This window comes from Phyllobates terribilis, unplaced genomic scaffold (genome assembly GCF_046119375.1).
Source record: "Phyllobates terribilis strain yellow unplaced genomic scaffold, ASM4611937v1 Scaffold_5__5_contigs__length_657084704, whole genome shotgun sequence".
Lineage (NCBI taxonomy): Eukaryota > Metazoa > Chordata > Amphibia > Anura > Dendrobatidae > Phyllobates > Phyllobates terribilis.
The window spans coordinates 12,386,180-12,404,883 of NW_027362765.1; the positions used below are offsets into that span (position 1 = coordinate 12,386,180).

Genomic DNA, 18,704 nt, shown 5'->3' on the forward strand with positions numbered 1-18,704 from the left:
CTCCTTATAACTGGCATGATGGTCCCTACAACTCCCTATATCCTGTATAATGGCCCTCACAGCCCCATATATACAGTACTGTATGATGGCCCCTGCAGCCCAATATATACTGTATGATGGCCCCCACACCCACTTGTACACTATATTATGACCCCTACAGCTCCCTTTATAGTGTATGATGGCCCCACAGCCCAGACTCTTTCAAACAAATATATTGGTGTCTGAACAATCAGGGAGACACTATTACTGTTTTTTTTTTTTACGGAAAAAATACCAAAAGCTGGATAATACAGAGATTTGAACCGTGGAACTGCTAAACCACAGTTATATTTTTCTGGCCTACAGCAGACTCTTTCAAACAGATATATTTGTGTCTGAACAGTCACAGACATACTCAATTTTTTTTTTTGGGGGGGGATACCAAAAGGTTTATAAGACGCGTATTTGGACTGTCTGACTAAGGAAAAAAAATAAATTCAGGATTTAGATGAAAAAAATAATAATTTTTCCTGTCCCCTGAGACCGGGGGATAAGTCTAGCAATTTGACCAGCAGGAGCACACAGGACTGTAATGCAGCGTTTGCTGGTATAACCACTGCGGCTCCTATACAGCCTGCCTGCCTGATATCTGGGATGGATATTAGTCCTGAGAAGGACTGTTTGTTTGATCTGGCAGCCTTTACAGACCCTACACTAACTATTTTGCAGGATATATCTCTCCCTAACTCTGCAACGCTGTCCCTACACTGTCTGATCCGGAGCGACTGTGTCCAAGATGGCGGAGCCCAGTTTTAAATACTCGAGGTGACGCTGTGCGGCCAGCCAATCACTGTAATGCCCACAAACAACATGGCTGCGGCCTTACAGTGACTGGCTGGCAATCCCTGCATGTTCATTGGCTCTGTAAAGAGCACCAAACATGCAGGGCGGAGACCCGAGCTCCCGTCCGAGTAACCCGGAAATGCTCGGTGCTCGCCGAACATCCCGAGTAGCGTGATGCTCAGGCGAGTACCGAGCAGTGTCGAGCATGTTCGCTCAACACTAATCAGAAGCTAAACTGTAGTGCCATAGAAGGTGCTCAGCCGGCAACTGAAGGAGCATGCAGAGGGGGCTAAGCTCATCAAGGAGGTGCTCCAATATGGAGGTGTACACTGGGTATTTGCATGCATAGAAGCTTGTGTAACATAATGACATGAAATATTACCAGCTCTGTGCAGGGAATACTGAGAGCGTGCCGATGAAGAGCACCGCTCAGTCATTACCGCTGCCTCCTAGGAGCGTTTGCTGCAATCAGTATTTCATACCCCCCAATAAATGTTCATTCTTTTGAGTATAAGGCCGGATTTACAAATGCGTCTTTCATGGGCCAAGTATGGATTGCGATTCACAGATGGGCCGTGGGTCTCTTGACCTGAACTTGCCAGCCTCATATGTGCCAAAGTCACAGTTATAGCCCAAACTCGGACCGCAAAACACAGATACGTGAATCTGGCCTTACTCTGCCTTGTTTGCGCCCTACAGCTGCCCCTCCATCATACTTTCTGCAGATTAATTCAGAATTCTTTCGATCATAATGCAAAACTATGTGCTCTGTCTGCAGCTCATACACGAGTGATGAGAGTGAGCTTGTACCTGAGCAGCAGATGTCGCTGTGTGCAGTGTGTGACTGAAGTGTGTGTATTGTGTGTGATTGAAGTGTGTGTATTGTGTGTGATTGAAGTGTGTGTATTGTGTGTGACTGAAGTGTGTGTGTGACTGAAGTGTGATTGAAGTGTGTGTATTGTGTGTGACTGAAGTGTGTGTGTGACTGAAGTGTGACTGAAGTGTGTGTGTGACTGAAGTGTGTGTGTGACTGAAGTGTGTGTGTGTGTGACTGAAGTGTGTGTGTGTGTGACTGAAGTGTGTGTGTGACTGAAGTGTGTGTGTGTGACTGGGAATCTGTGTAATTGGAGTATATGTGTGTAACAACTGTAGTGTGTGAGCATTGTGTGTGAGTGTGTGCAGGTGTGACTGAAGTGTATACAAGATGTGTGTGTATAATATGTGATTGACTGGGGTGTGTGTGTAACTGGAGTATGTGTACACGTGTGTAAGTGTAGTGTGCGTATGTGTGTGACTGGGGTGCGCGTGTGTGTGTGATCAGAGTGTATGAATGTGCCTGGAGTGTGTGTGTAAGTGCCTATGTGTGTACAAGTGTGCAGTACGTGTGACAATATGCGGGTGTGTTGTGATGATATTATATCATAGTTTGAGTGGTGTATTTAAGGCTATGTGCCCACGATGCAGAAATGCTCAGGATTTTTTTTGAGCGTTTCTGCATCTCTCTGGCAGAAAAAACGCATGCCGATTGTACATGCGTTTTCGTGCCAGGGACATGTGGATGTGAAGCGTTCTTCACGTGCATTTCCGCATGCGGGTTGACAAGCGCTTTCCAAGCGATTTTAGCATCACTTGGAAAGTGCTTGACAACTAGGTCACACTATATAAATCCATGCAACCAGCATATATAGTGTGACCATAAAAATGTTTAAAAATAAAAAAAATCAACCTATACTTACCTTCCGATGGCCTGGCGTGTGTAGCTGCGCTCCTTCCTAGCTGCCAGCTGATCGCGGGACACTGCACTGAAGGGCCTGCGGTCACATGACTGTGAAGTCACCGCAGGTCCTACAGTCCTGCCCGCAAGCACAGGGAAGGAGACCGGGGGCCGTCGGAAGGTGAATATAATCTTTATTTTTTATTTTGTACCTGTAAAAACAAGAATAATGGTACCCAGGTCTTGATGAGAGTCTTCTCTCCTCCAGAACTGGGTACCATGCGCACATAAATGCATATAATCCGCGTGTACAAATGTACAGACACGGATTCTATGCGTCTCAATGCAAGTCAATGGCAGCAATTCCGCTGCGCTTCCACAAAATTAATGGACATGCTGCAAATTTATGAGCACTGCAGAAATGCTGCGGAAAAATCCGCAGCATGTGCATTGACATTGCGGAATGCCATTGGGGACCATGGGGTGCTGATTACCAAGCGTTTTGATGCGTTTCTGCTGCGGAAAATCCGCAGCGGAAACGCATGAAAAACGCATGGTGGGCACGCAGCCTAAGTGGAGAGTGCGTGTTTGTAAAATATATACAGTAGATGTGCAGAATGTTTGCAAAAACAGTCACAATGTTTTCTCCTTTTCTAATGTGTTTGAGTGCAGGCAGCTATTGCACTAAACTGGGGGCTGCATTATAAAGACTTAGGCCTTGATTCATTTACACTGGTCTTCGTACACCAATTTTAATGACCAGTGCAGGAATAAGATGCCTCAAATTCATTAAGATGTAAACAATGGTGCAGCGGTCTCAAGGAGCGCCAAAGGAACACTGGACAATATAATAGATGATAACCGACCTTTATTCTTCCTCCAATACCACAACGCGTTTCCACGGTCTAAGCAGTCTTCATCAGGTGGGGTAAAGGAGAATGCTACAATGACAGCTTTATAAAGGGGTGGTATTTTAGTGATGTAATCAATTAACCCTTTCATTGAAAAACTCCATATAATGCATTCTTTACCAATTAACCTCTTATTTCACCTTGAAACAGCATTGTGCACTCATATTTAAAAATCATTACATGGATTAATAAACTCACAATTCTTAATAAAAACTTCCTATTTGTGTTTAAAAAAAAAAATATATATATATTTTTTTTATTACCAACTATTAAAAATTAATAAAATCACCCTGGGAACCTTCTCAGGCTGCGTGCCCACGTTGCGGATTACAAGCGTTTTTGATGCGGAATTTCCGCAGCGGAAATGCTTGTGAAACGCTAGGTAATCCGCACCCCATGGTCCCCAAGGGGATTCTGCAAGTTCTATGCCCATGCTGCGGATTTTTCCGCAGCGTGTATGCTGCGTACAAAAATCCGCAGCATGTCAATTAATTTTGCATTTCCGCAAGCGGAATTCCCTTGAGAAATGCATAAAAAACGCAAGGCAATTCCGCATGAGGAAAACGCGCGATAAACACATGCGGAATTCCGCACGCGTTTTTCCGGGAGAGGACTTGCAGAAATGAAGCAGAAATTTTCAGATTCATTTCTGCAACGTGGGCAAATAGCCTTAGGGTATCTTGACAGCGATATACTGCGATTTCCAGCCCCCAATTCAAAAGTTAAGTTTCTTAAAGAGACAGTACAGTTTCATATAAAATGGCCAAAAATAACCTTATACCATTGCCCACTACAATTATTAACCCCATATATATTTAAAATCACCCTGGGAACCTTCTTAGGGTGTCTTGACAGTGCTATACTGCTGTTATGTTCTGCTACCAGAGCTAAGGAAAGAGAGGAGATCTGTCCCTACGATAGAACTCAGCTGAATCCCTACGATGTAACAGGGAACCTGATCCTGCGATCAGACCTGCTAAAGTCCTAAGCTAGTCTGTACGAAGACCTATAGATGTGGGGGAGGAATCCCTACAAGTACTAAGGACTGGGAGGAATATGGGACACCTCCTAACAGAAATAGTAGCAGACAGACGAACAAACAAAATATAAAGAACATCGAGGTCAGTAAACCAAGCAAACTAACAGAGCAAGACACAGAGCACAGGCTAGCTAGAAAGTAGATATACAATGAAGTCCAGCAAAGCCAGAAGGGCGGAGCAGGATTAAATAGGCCAACAAGGTCATGTGACCAGCAAAGGAAAAAAAACCTAACAGCAAGGTTCTAACAGTACCCCCCCTTCTAAGAGGATCCTCCGGATCCCCTAGGACCAGGCTTATCAGGAAATCTCCTGTGAAACGCTCTGATAAGTCTGGACGCGGAAACATCATCTGACCTCACCCAAGAGTTATCCTCGGGTCCGAAACCTTTCCAGGCCACAAGATACTGCAAACTACCTCTATACCGTCTAGAGTCAAGGATGCGAGAAATTTCATATTCCCCGTCCTCCACCACCGGAGGAACAGAGGCAGAGGCGTCACCATCCGACACAACAGCTTTTTTTAACAGAGAGACATGAAAGACCGGATTAATTCTCCAGGAGGTAGGAACCTCCAACCTAACAGCAGATTGGTTGACAACCTGAAGCACCTTAAAGGGCCCTACAAACTTGGGACCCAATTTCTTAGAAGGAATCCTCAACCGCAGATTCCTAGAGGACAACCAAACCATGTCACCAACAGCGAACAAAACCTCCTGTCGTTTCCTATCAAAGTAGTCTTTAGATTTTCTGTTGGCCTCCTGAAGATTACCACGCACATCCGTCCAAACTCTTTCCAAATCACCGGAAAAATTCTCCTCCTCAGGCACGGCAGATCCCAACTTGGAGAACGACCCAAACGACGGATGTCTCCCAGAACAACAAAAAAAAGGCGAACAACCAGCAGAAGAAGATGTATGATTGTTCAGAGCAAATTCGGCAAGTGGCAGAAACTCAGACCACCCCTCTTGATTGTCTGCCACAAAACAACGCAAAAACTGTTCAACATCCTGGTTTTTCCTTTCTGTCTGGCCATTAGATTCAGGATGATATCCGGACGAAAACGACAAATGAATTCCCAACCTGTCACAAAAGGCACGCCAAAAACGAGCCACGAACTGAGGACCCTTATCAGAAACAATGTCAGTAGGAACGCCATGAAGTCTGACAATTTCCTTGACAAAGGCCTTAGCGAGAGTTTTAGCGCAGGGCAGTTTGATGAAGGGAACCAAGTGACACATCTTACTAAAACGGTCCACGACCACCCAGATGACAGTAAAACCCTCAGAGGGGGGAAGGTCAGTTATAAAGTCCATAGCCAAATGTGTCCAAGGAGCACTGGGGACCTCCAAAGGACAAAGCAACCCCGCAGCAGGAGTATGTGAGGACTTAGATCTAGCACATACAGTACATTGGCGTACCCACTTAATGACTTCCTTCTGCCATCCAGGCCACCAAAAACTGCGACCCACCAGTCTCTTGGTCTCAGAGATTCCGGGATGACCTGCCAACCGAGATTCGTGACACTCAACAAACAAATCTCTCCTAAAGGTCCCAGGCACAAACAACCTCCCATGAGGAGTGTTAGATGGGGCATTCTCCTGAGCTTTAAGAATCTCATCTTCCAAAACGGAGTCTAAAGCAGCTATCACAACACCTTCTTGTAAAATGTTTTCCTCTTTCTCAGCACCGACTATGGGAGAAAAACTGCGAGACAAGGCATCCGCCTTAACATTCTTACTACCAGGGATGTAAGTAACGGAGAAATTAAACCGCGAGAAAAACAGTGCCCACCTAGCCCGACGGGCATTCAGGCGCTTGGCAGCGTCAAGATATATCAGATTTTTATGATCCGTAAGAACCTGAACGGGAAATTCCGCACCTTCCAAGAAGTGGCGCCAGTGTTCAAATGTGAGTTTAATAGCCAATAATTCCCGATTACCAATATCGTAATTCAATTCAGTCTCCGAAAATTTTTTTGAAAAAAAGGCACAGGGATGTAATCCATCCCCGTTATCCTGAGACAATACTGCGCCAACCCCCACCGAAGAAGCATCAACCTCAACCAAAAACGGCCTAGTAACATCAGGCTGCATAAGGATGGGAGCAGAGGTGAACCTCTCCTTGAGATACACAAAAGCTTCAATGGCCTCAGAAGACCACAGAACCGCATCAGCACCTTTCCTGGTGAGATCAGTCAGAGGTTTGACAATACTAGAAAAATTTTTTATGAATTTTCTATAGTAATTGGCGAAACCCAAAAACCGCTGTATCGATTTCAAACCAATAGGCCTAGGCCATTCCTGCACAGCCTGAACCTTAACCGGATCCATCTCAAAACCTTTGCTGGAGATAATGTAGCCCAAAAAACTAATTCTCTGTACAGCGAACTCACATTTCTCCAGCTTAGCAAAAAGCGAATTGTCCATTAATAACTGTAATACCTCACGCACGCTCCGCCAATGAGACTCCAGATCTGGCGAATAAATCAAAATGTCATCCAAATACACAACCACATTTTTACCGATCAAAGGTCTAAGGATGTCATTAACCCCTTAATAACATCTGACGTACTAATACGCGTCTGTGCCCTGGGACTTAAGAGCCAGACCCGTATTAGTACGTCATATCTTTAATGCGGCACCGCGACTTAAGTCGCGGTGACAGCATTAAAGTTACGGTGCCATCCTACTTCCTGGTAGATGGCGTCATCATCCCGGGGGCTGTCGCCGCCCCCCCGCACCAGCGATCGCTGTGATTGGCTGTTCAAATCTGAACAGCCAATCACAGCATTTCTCACTGTTTCCGGCAATGTGATTGCCAGAAACAGTGATCTGCAGCCTAGGATCGGTGCTCCTATGAGCACCGATCCTAGACTGTTGCTAGGACACCCCAGCCCTGGCCCCGGACTGCTATGATCGGTGCGATCGCCGATCACATCGATCGCACCGATCGTAGCGCGACCGCGCGGTGACAGGGCGGTCATGGGGCGGTGACCGGCTTGTGACCTGCCTGTCACCGCCCCATGACCCCCTGTAATGTGACTCAAGCCCCCAGACTGCTCTGATTGGAGCGATCAATGATGACATCGATCGCTCCAATCAGAGTACCTGAATACAGGTGACCAGGCGGTCACAGGGAGGTGTCACCCCTCTGTGACCCCCTGTGGTGCGTGCTCTGCTCCAGCCATGTCTGATTGGTGCAATCAGTGTCACCAATCAGATGGCTGGGGCACAACATGCACCACAGGGGGTCACAGAGGGGTGACACCTCCCTGTGACCGCCTGGTCACCTGTATTCAGGTACTCTGATTGGAGCGATCGATGTCATCAATGATTGCTCCAATCAGATTACCTCCACCTGTCACCACCCCATCATCACCCTGTGACCGCCCTGCAGACCCTCACATTTGGTGAGGATTTCTACAGAGCGATCACATCTGATGTGTCTGTTCTGGGCCTTGTAGTGCCACAGAATATTCTCACTGTTCCAGTCGCTGCTGCTGCTGCCGCTGCTCCTGGATCTTCTGTTCCTGCGTCCTGGATCTTCTGTTCCTGCGTCCTGGATCTTCTGTTCCTGCGTCCTGGATCTTCTGCTCCTGACCTGCTGTGATTCCTGCTCCAGAGCCTGCTGCTGATCCTGCAGAGAAGACTTTGGTAAGTCTGTTCTCCCCTCATCCACCCCAATCCCCCCTCCCCCCTCTTTTTACCCCCCCTTACCTTTTTTTTCTGCGTCCTGCAGCGGTCTCCAGCTCTGGTCCGAGTCTCCAGCTCCACTCCCGGTCACCAGCGCCGGGCTCCTGGTCACCAGCGCCGGGCTCCTGGTCACCAGCGCCGGGCTCCTGGTCACCAGCGCCGGGCTCCTGGTCACCAGCGCCGGGCTCCTGGTCACCAGCGCCGGGCTCCTGGTCACCTGCTCCGGGCTCCTGGTCACCTGCTCCGGGCTCCTGCACCGGGCTCCTGGTCTCCTGCACCGGGCTCCTGGTCTCCTGCACCGGGTTCCTGGTCTCCTGCTCCGGGCTCCCGGGCTCCTGCTCTGGGTCTTCTGTTCCAGTCCTGCTGACCCTTTGGTAAGTCCATCTCTGATCTCCCCTCATCCACCCCAATCCCCCTCTTCCCACTCTCCTGTCTTTTTACCCCTCTTCCCACTCCCCTGTCTTTTTACCCTCCTTCCCATCCCAATCCGCCTCACCCCAGTGTCCCTGTTAATTCTTTTGCTTCTGATCTCCAGCTCCAGTACCAGTCTCCTGCTCCGTGCTCCTGGTCTCCTGCACCGGGCTCCTGGTCTCCTGCACCGGGCTCCTGGTCTCCTGCACCGGGCTCCTGGTCTCCTGCACCGGGCTCCTGGTCTCCTGCACCGGGCTCCTGGTCTCCTGCACCGGGCTCCTGGTCTCCTGCTCTGGGTCTTCTGTTCCAGTCCTGCTGACCCTTTGGTAAGTCCATCTCTGATCTCCCCTCATCCACCCCAATCCCCCTCTTCCCCCTCTTCCCACTCCCCTGTCTTTTAACCCCCCTTCCCACCCCAGTGTCCCTGTTAATTCTTTTGCTTCTGATCTCCAGCTCCAGCACCGGGCTCCTGGTCTCCTGCACCGGGCTCCTGGTCTCCTGCACCGGGCTCCTGGTCTCCTGCACCGGGCTCCTGGTCTCCTGCACCGGGCTCCTGGTCTCCTGCACCGGGCTCCTGGTCTCCTGCACCGGGCTCCTGGTCTCCTGCTCTGGGTCTTCTGTTCCAGTCCTGCTGACCCTTTGGTAAGTCCATCTCTGATCTCCCCTCATCCACCCCAATCCCCCTCTTCCCACTCTCCTGTCTTTTTACCCCTCTTCCCACTCCCCTGTCTTTTTACCCTCCTTCCCATCCCAATCCGCCTCACCCCAGTGTCCCTGTTAATTCTTTTGCTTCTGATCTCCAGCTCCAGTACCAGTCTCCTGCTCCGTGCTCCTGGTCTCCTGCTCCGGGCTCCCGTCTTCCTGCTCCGGGCCACCAGTCTCCTGCTCCGGGCTCCCGGTCACCAGCGCCGGTCTCCTGCTCCGGGCTCCCGGTCTCCTGCTCCGGGCTCCCGGTCTCCTGCTCCGGGCTCCCGGTCTCCTGCTCCGGGCTCCCGGTCACCAGCGCCGGTCTCCTGCTCCGGGCCCCCGGTCTCCTGCTCCGGGCTCCCGGTCTCCTGCTCCGGGCTCCCGGTCTCCTGCTCCGGGCCCCCGGTCTCCTGCTCCGGGCCCCCGGTCACCAGCGCCGGTCTCCTGCTCCGGGCTCCCGGTCTCCTGCTCCGGGCTCCCGGTCTCCTGCTCCGGGCTCCCGGTCTCCTGCTCCGGGCTCCCGGTCTCCTGCTCCGGGCTCCCGGTCACCAGCGCCGGTCTCCTGCTCCGGGCCCCCGGTCTCCTGCTCCGGGCTCCCGGTCTCCTGCTCCGGGCCCCCGGTCTCCTGCTCCGGGCCCCCGGTCTCCTGCTCCGGGCCCCCGGTCTCCTGCTCCGGGCCCCCGGTCTCCTGCTCCGGGCTCCCGGTCTCCTGCTCCGGGCTCCCGGTCTCCTGCTCCGGGCCCCCGGTCTCCTGCTCCGGGCTCCCGGTCTCCTGCTCCGGGCTCCCGGTCTCCTGCTCCGGGCTCCCGGTCACCAGCGCCGGTCTCCTGCTCCGGGCCCCCGGTCTCCTGCTCCGGGCCCCCGGTCTCCTGCTCCGGGCCCCCGGTCTCCTGCTCCGGGCCCCCGGTCTCCTGCTCCGGGCCCCCGGTCTCCTGCTCCGGGCTCCCGGTCTCCTGCTCCGGGCTCCCGGTCTCCTGCTCCGGGCTCCCGGTCTCCTGCTCCGGGCTCCGGGCTCCCGGTCACCAGCGCCGGTCTCCTGCTCCGGGCCCCCGGTCTCCTGCTCCGGGCTCCCGGTCTCCTGCTCCGGGCCCCCGGTCTCCTGCTCCGGGCCCCCGGTCTCCTGCTCCGGGCCCCCGGTCTCCTGCTCCGGGCCCCCGGTCACCAGCGCCGGTCTCCTGCTCCGGGCCCCCGGTCTCCTGCTCCGGGCTCCCGGTCTCCTGCTCCGGGCTCCCGGTCACCAGCGCCGGTCTCCTGCTCCGGGCTCCCGGTCTCCTGCTCCGGGCCCCCGGTCTCCTGCTCCGGGCCCCCGGTCTCCTGCTCCGGGCTCCTGCTACGGGCTCCCGGTCCTGAAAGAACAGAGAGGACTTTGGTAAGTAATCTGATCTCCCCTCATCCAACCTAATTCCCCTCTTCCCACTCCCCACACATTTGTGCGCACATCCAGCAGCCGCCGAGTATTGATCGGTGGCATAGTTCACCAATCCACACTCGTGCTCGCTGTTTGCACCACATACAGTATTTCCTTTTTCCACACACTCTAAATAAAGTACTGACACACACACACTCTCAAAGAATTGACACACACGCAGCACATACATAACAAACAATGTCCAGCTCATCCCAAACTCATTATTCAGCGGAGGAGGCATACGCTATTCTTGCCTCCAACACTGACAGTGAGGGTGAGGATCCCACATTTCTTTGTTTTTCCGACTCCTCGTCGTCTTCCTCCTTCTCTTCTTCCTCCTCTTCCTCAGGTTCTGCTGGCCCGCCCCGCCGTCGTCGCAGGAGAGATGTTCCAGCGCCCCCCACTACTGAGCCTATATGGACTTCGCCCCCTGAAAATTATGAGCCGCTGATTCCTGATTTCGTAGCGGAATCAGGAATCAAGTTTGACACCACCGGCCTCACAGAAATAGACTTTTTCAAAGTCTTTTTCTCTGAGGATTTTATAAACCTCATGGTGGGCCAAACTAATTTATACGCTCATCAATTTTTAGAACAAAACCCCTCTTCATCATTTTCTAACTGGTCTCCTGTAGACGCAGTAGAAATGATGAAGTTTTGGGGCCTGGTCCTTCTTATGGGGATCTTGAAGAAGCCCGAGCTTCGGCAATACTGGAGTGTTGACGTTTTGTATAACACTCCAGTGTTCCGAATGGTCATGCCCCGGACACGTTTTCAGGCCATCTACAAGTTCTTGCATTACCAAGATAATGCAAGGTGTCCTGCACGCGATGACCCGAACTTTGATCGTCTTTTCAAAGTTCGGCCGGTCATCGAACACTTCAACAACAAGTTTGGTGAAGTGTACGTGCCCCAAAGGGACATTTGTGTGGATGAGTCCTTAATTTCTTTTAAGGGGCGGCTTGGATTCCGGCAGTACCTGCCCAGTAAGAGGGCAAGGTACGGGATCAAGCTGTATAAACTTTGTGAGAGTACCTCAGGATACACTCACAAGTTTAGAGTTTATGAAGGGAAGGACTCCCGGATTGAACCCCCTGAATGCCCCCCTGTTCTGGGAGTGAGTGGGAAAATTGTGTGGGACTTGGTGCACCCACTGCTTGATAAAGGTTATCACCTCTACGTGGATAACTTTTATACAAGTATCCCGCTCTTCCAGTCCCTCTCTGCGCGACGTACCGCAGCCTGCGGTACTGTCCGCAAAATTCAGAAAGGCCTCCCAAAGACGCTAATTGGGCAGCTGCTCAAGAGGGGTGAGAGCAGAGCCCAATGTAGCGACCACCTGTTGATGGTCAAGTACAAGGACAAAAGGGATGTCCTTTTCTTGACCACCATACATGGTGATGGCAGCACACTCAGCACTGTACGAGGTTCCACTACACAGGTCGTCAAACCAGACTGTGTAGTGGGGTACAACAAGTACATGGGGGGAGTTGATCTCTCTGATCAAGTCCTCCAGCCATACAGTGCTTTGAGAAAGTCCAGAGTGTGGTACAAGAAGCTGGCCGTGCACATTGTACAGATGGCAATGCACAATGCTTTCCTTCTGTCACAATGTGCAGGCCAGACTTCTGCGTCGTACCTTCAGTTTCAGGAAACAGTTATCAAGGCCCTGATATTTGGCAGCGGTGACAGAGAGGGCCCCAGTACTTCTGGAATTGAAGGACCAAGGATTGTACCAGGCCAGCATTTCCCAGGGCAGATCCCTCACAGCGGAAAAAAAGGAAAGTCACAAAAGAGGTGCCGAGTGTGTTATAAAAGTGGAATACGCAAGGACACCATTTATCAATGTGACACCTGCCCTGACAAACCTGGCCTGTGTATGAAAGACTGCTTCAAAAGGTACCATACTTCGATGGACTATTGAATTAATTTCTGAAGTATAACAACCTGACGAACACTTCACAGCTGACGTAGTGTTCGTCAGGTTGTCATACATCAGTTGTGTAGTGTTCGTCAGATTGTCCTACACAACTGATGTATAACATTACATTACAAAATTCAAAAATCAACTAACACTACCAAAAAGGGGGCACTTGTTAGGCATTTCACTGTTTAGGCACATCAAGGGCTCTGAGAACATGACATGACGCCCGCAGACCATTCCATCAAAGTCTGCGTTCAAAAGCGTCACTCCTTCCCTTCCGAGCCCTTACATGCGCCCAAACAGTAGTTTTTTTCCAACACATGGGGTATATGAGTACTCAGGAGAAATTGCACAACAACTTATGGGGTGCAATTTCTCCTAGTACCCTTGTGAAAATATTTTTTTTTGCATTTTTGTGGAAAAAATGTTTTTTTTTTATTTTCACAAGTCAACATTATGATTTTCTGAGAGGCACCTGGGGGTTCAATGGGCTCACCACACATCTATATAAGTTCCCTGGGGGGTCTAGTTTCCAAAATGGGGTCACTTGTGGGGGAGCTCCAATGTTTAGACACACAGGGGCTCTCGAAACGCAACATGGTGTCCGCTAACAAATTGGAACCATGTCGCGTTTGGAGAGATCCTGTGTGTCTAAACATTGGAGCTCCCCCACAAGTGACCCCATTTTGGAAACTAGACCCCCCAAGGCACCTTTCTAGATGCATAGTGAGCACTTGGAACCCCCAGGTGCTTCACAAATTGATCCATAACAATGAAAAAGTGTTTTTTTTTCACTTATTCAATTTTACGAATCAATTTGTGAAGCACCTGGGGGTTCCAAGTGCTCATTATGCATCTAGATAGGTGCCTTGGGGGGTCTAGTTTCCAAAATGGGGTCACTTGTGTGGGAGCTCCAATGTTTGGGCACACAGGGACTCTTCAAATGCAACATGGTATTCGCTAACAAATTGTCGGCTCAAATTGTTAGCGGATACCATGTTGCATTTGAAGAGTCCCTGTGTGCCCAAACATTGGAGCTCCCCCACAAGTGACCCCATTTTGGAAACTAGACCCCCCAAGGCACCTATCTAGATGCATAATGAGCACTTGGAACCCCCAGGTGCTTCACAAATTGATTCGTAAAATTGAATAAGTGAAAAAAAAACACTTTTTCATTGTTATGGATCAATTTGTGAAGCACCTGGGGGTTCCAAGTGCTCACTATGCATCTAGAAAGGTGCCTTGGGGGGTCTAGTTTCCAAAATGGGGTCACTTGTGGGGGAGCTCCAATGTTTGGGCACACAGGGACTCTCTAAATGCAACATGGTGTCCTCTAACAAATTTAACGGAAAATCGGCTCAAATTGTTAGCGACACCATGTTGCGTTTGGAGAGCCGCTGTGTGCCCAAACATTGGAGCTCCCCCACAAGTGACCCCATTTTGGAAACTAGACCCCCCAAGGCACCTATCTAGATGCATTGTGAGCACTTGGAACCCTCAGATGCTTCACAAATTGATTCATAAAAATGAAAAAGTGTTTTTTTTTTTCACTTTTTCATTGTTACGAATCAATTTGTGAAGCACCTGAGGGTTCCAAGTGCTCACAATGCATCTAGATAGGTGCCTTGGGGGGTCTAGTTTCCAAAATGGGGTCACTTGTGGGGGAGCTCCAATGTTTGGGCACACAGCGGCTCTCCAAACGCAACATGGTGTCGCTAACAATTTGAGCCAATTTTGCGTTAAATTTGTTAGCGGACACCATGTTGCATTTAGAGAGCCGCTGTGTGCCCAAATATTGGAGCTCCCCCACAAGTGACCCCATTTTGGAAACTAGACCACCCAAGGCACCTATCTAGATGCATAGTGAGCACTTGGAACCCTCAGGTGCTTCACAAATTGATTCATAAAAATGAAAAAGTGTTTTTTTTTTCACTTTTTCATTGTTACGAATCAATTTGTGAAGCACCTGGGGGTTCCAAGTGCTCACTATGCATCTAGATAGGTGCCTTGGGGGGTCTAGTTTCCAAAATGGGGTCACTTGTGGGGGAGCTCCAATGTTTGGGCACACAGCGGCTCTCCAAACGCAACATGGTGTCGCTAACAATTTGAGCCAATTTTGCGTTAAATTTGTTAGCGGACACCATGTTGCATTTAGAGAGCCGCTGTGTGCCCAAATATTGGAGCTCCCCCACAAGTGACCCCATTTTGGAAACTAGACCACCCAAGGCACCTATCTAGATGCATAGTGAGCACTTGGAACCCTCAGGTGCTTCACAAATTGATTCATAAAAATGAAAAAGTGTTTTTTTTTTCACTTTTTCATTGTTACGAATCAATTTGTGAAGCACCTGGGGGTTCCAAGTGCTCACTATGCATCTAGATAGGTGCCTTGGGGGGTCTAGTTTCCAAAATGGGGTCACTTGTGGGGGAGCTCCAATGTTTGGGCACACAGGGACTCTCTAAATGCAACATGGTGTCCTCTAACAAATTTAACGGAAAATCGGCTCAAATTGTTAGCGACACCATGTTGCGTTAGGAGAGCCGCTGTGTGCCCAAACATTGGAGCTCCCCCACAAGTGACCCCATTTTGGAAACTAGACCCCCCAAGGCACCTATCTAGATGCATTGTGAGCACTTGGAACCCTCAGGTGCTTCACAAATTGATTTATAAAAATGAAAAAGTGTTTTTTTTTTCACTTTTTCATTGTTACGAATCAATTTGTGAAGCACCTGGGGGTTCCAAGTGCTCACTATGCATCTAGAAAGGTGCCTTGGGGGGTCTAGTTTCCAAAATGGGGGTCACTTGTGGGGGAGCTCCAAAGTTTGGGCACACATGGGCTCTCCAAACACAACATGGCGTCCGCTAATTATTCAAGCAAATTTTACAATCAAAAAGTCAAATGGCGCTCCTTCCCTTCCGAGCCCTGCCGTGCGCCCAAACAGTGTTTTTTCCCCAAATATTGGGTATCTGCGTGCCCAGGGGAAATTGCACAACAAATTTTGGGGTCCATTTTTTCTTGTTACCCCTGTGAAAATAAAAAAAATTGGGTCTAAAGTAACATTTTTGTGAAAAAAGTTAAATGTTCATTTTTTTCTTCCACATTCCAAAAATTCCTGTGAAGCACCTGAAGGGTTAATAAAGTTCTTGAATGTGGTTTTGAGCACCTTGAGGGGTGCAGTTTTTAGAATGGTGTCACTTTCGGGTATTTTCTGTCATAAAGACCTCTCAAAGTGACTTCAAATATGATATGGTCCCTAAAAAAATGTTTTTGTAAATTTTGTTGGAAAAATGAGAAATCGCTGGTCAACTTTTAACCCTTATAGCTCCCTAACAAAAGAAAATTTTGGTTCCAAAATTGTGCTGATGTAAAGTAGACATGTGGGAAATGTTATTTATTAACTCTTTTGTGTGACATATCGCTCTGATTTCAGGGCTCAAAAATTCAAATTTTGAAAATTGCAAAATTTTCAAAATTTTCGCCAAATTTCCGTTTTTTTCACAAATAAACGCAAGTGATATCGAAGAAATTTTTCCACAATCATGAAGTACAATATGTCACGAAAAAACAATCTCAGAATCAGGGGGATCCGTTGAAGCGTTCCAGAGTAATTACCTCATAAAGTGACAGTGGTCAGAATTGTAAAAATTGGCCCGGTCATTAACGTGCAAACCACCCGCGGGGCTTAAGGGGTTAATCAGATTCTGAAAAAATGCAGGAGCATTAGTAAGACCAAAAGGCATAACCAGATTCTCAAAATGACCCACAGGAGTGTTAAAAGCAGTCTTCCATTCATCACCCTCCTTCATGCGCAACAGATTGTATGCCCCCTTAAGGTCAATTTTAGAGAACCACTTGGCCCCCAATAACTGGTTAAACAGATCAGGAATCAATGGCAGTGGGTAAGGATTGCGTACCGTAATTTTGTTAATCTCACGAAAATCCAGACAAGGACGTAAACCGCCGTCCTTTTTTTTTACAAAAAAAAAATCCAACCGCCACAGGAGACTTAGAGGGCCTAATGTGACCGGCGGCCAAACTTGTCTGTATGTATTCCTCCAAAGCCTTCCTCTCAGGAATAGTAAGGTTAAATAAACGACTTTTAGGAAGAGTCGCTCCAGGGACAAATTCAATAGAACAATCATAGTCTCTATGGGGAGGCAAAACCTGCGATTCCTTCTCAGAAAAAACTCTCCAAAAATCCTGAATAGGAACAGGCAATTCTCCCCTATCCAAAGCTGCAATACGCCCATTACAACACTTGTCATAACATTTATGGCTCCAGGATTTAATTTCACTGGTAGACCAATCCAGTACAGGATTGTGACATTTTAACCAGGGCAATCCCAATATTACTGGAGAAGGCAAGTTATTCAACACTACCAAATCCAATTTCTCATGGTGAACACCATTAATAGTGAGAGGAAATTCACAGACCTTGAGAGTAATATTCTTCAAAGGGGAACCATCCACAGAAACCACAGCAATGGGGGATGATAAAGGTTCAGGTTTTAAATTGAGTTTTTCCACGAATCCCCCATCAATTACATTCAGTGTAGACCCGCAATCAACAAACACCCGAAATTCCATTAATTTTTCCTGAGCAATCGTGGAAGCAGCTAAAAATACACCCTTGGAATTTAAACAGGCAATACGGGCATGACTGACCATTTTTTTTTCTTTCTTCATACGAAGCTCACAGCCTTTAATCAAATGACCAGATTTTCCGCAATAGAAACACAAGCCTTTCGAAAAACGACGGTCTTTTTCTTGAGAGCGAGGTGCCACCGATCCAATCTCCATCGGTTCACCACTGTTAGTACACACATTATCATAACCAGAAACTGACATAGCAGAGGATTTGCTCTCATTAACCCTAGCACGCAGTCTTCTATCCACCCGTATAGCTAATTGCATAGCCTGTTGCAAATCCTCAGGTGTAGGATAAGCAATTAGCAGGTCTTTAACCCTTTCACTGAGCCCAGCAAGAAATAGACTTTTCAGAGCAGAATCGTTCCACCCTGTTTGAGTGGACCAACGACGAAAATGTGTACAATATTTTTCGACATTACCCGATCCTTGTTTTAAACGTCTCAACTCAGTCTCAGCTGATGCGACACGGTCAGGATCATCATATAATAGTCCTAAAGCAGAAAAAAAACTATCCACTGATCTGAAGCATGTATCACTAGGTTGCAAAGAAAAGGCCCACTCCTGAGGCTCTTTGCGCAAAAGTGACATTATGAACCCTACGCGCTGGGATTCATCCCCAGAGGACTTGGGTCTCAAACGAAAATACAATAAGCAAGCATTTTTAAATGAAAAAATTCTCGATGTTCACCAAAAAATAAATCCGGCAAACATACCTTAGGCTCCAAGAAATGTGCTCCAGAACAGTTACTCACGTGCTGACGGAGCTCGGCCACTTCCAGAGAGAGTCCCTGCAGGCGATGAGCCAAATCCTGAACCGACACCATGATGGAACAGAAAAATCTTTCCTTAGAGAATTTGCTGGCTGGACTTACTGTTATGTTCTGCTACCAGAGCTAAGGAAAGAGAGGAGATCTGTCCCTACGATAGAACTCAGCTGAATCCCTACGATGTAACAGGGAACCTGATCCTGCGATCAGACCTGCTAAAGTCCTAAGCTAGTCTGTACGAAGACCTATAGATGTGGGGGAGGAATCCCGACAAGTACTAAGGACTGGGAGGAATATGGGACACCTCCTAACAGAAATAGTAGCAGACAGACGAACAAACAAAATATAAAGAACATAGAGGTCAGTAAACCAAGCAAACTAACAGAGCAAGACACAGAGCACAGGCTAGCTAGAAAGTAGATATACAATGAAGTCCAGCAAAGCCAGAAGGGCGGAGCAGGATTAAATAGGCCAACAAGGTCATGTGACCAGCAAAGGAAAAAAAACCTAACAGCAAGGTTCTAACATACACGTTCATACAAAATGGCCAAAAATAACCTTATACCATTGCCCACTACAATTATTAACCCCATATATATTTAAAATCACCCTGGGAACCTTCTTAGGGTGTCTTGACAGTGCTATACTGCGATTTCCAGCCCCCAATTCAAAAGTTA

At 48.6% G+C, this 18,704-nt stretch overlaps 1 long non-coding RNA gene across 1 annotated transcript in view; it reads right to left on the bottom strand.

The window, feature by feature from the left end:
- LOC141270612 (uncharacterized) overlaps nucleotides 1-18,362 on the bottom strand; it is a 56,648-nt gene extending 38,286 nt beyond the window's left edge. Inside the window, exon 1 of the long non-coding RNA XR_012321712.1 lies at nucleotides 18,013-18,362. This is a non-coding gene — a long non-coding RNA (uncharacterized lncRNA). The remainder of the gene's footprint in view (nucleotides 1-18,012) is intronic.
- Between the last annotated feature and the right edge of the window lie 342 nt (nucleotides 18,363-18,704).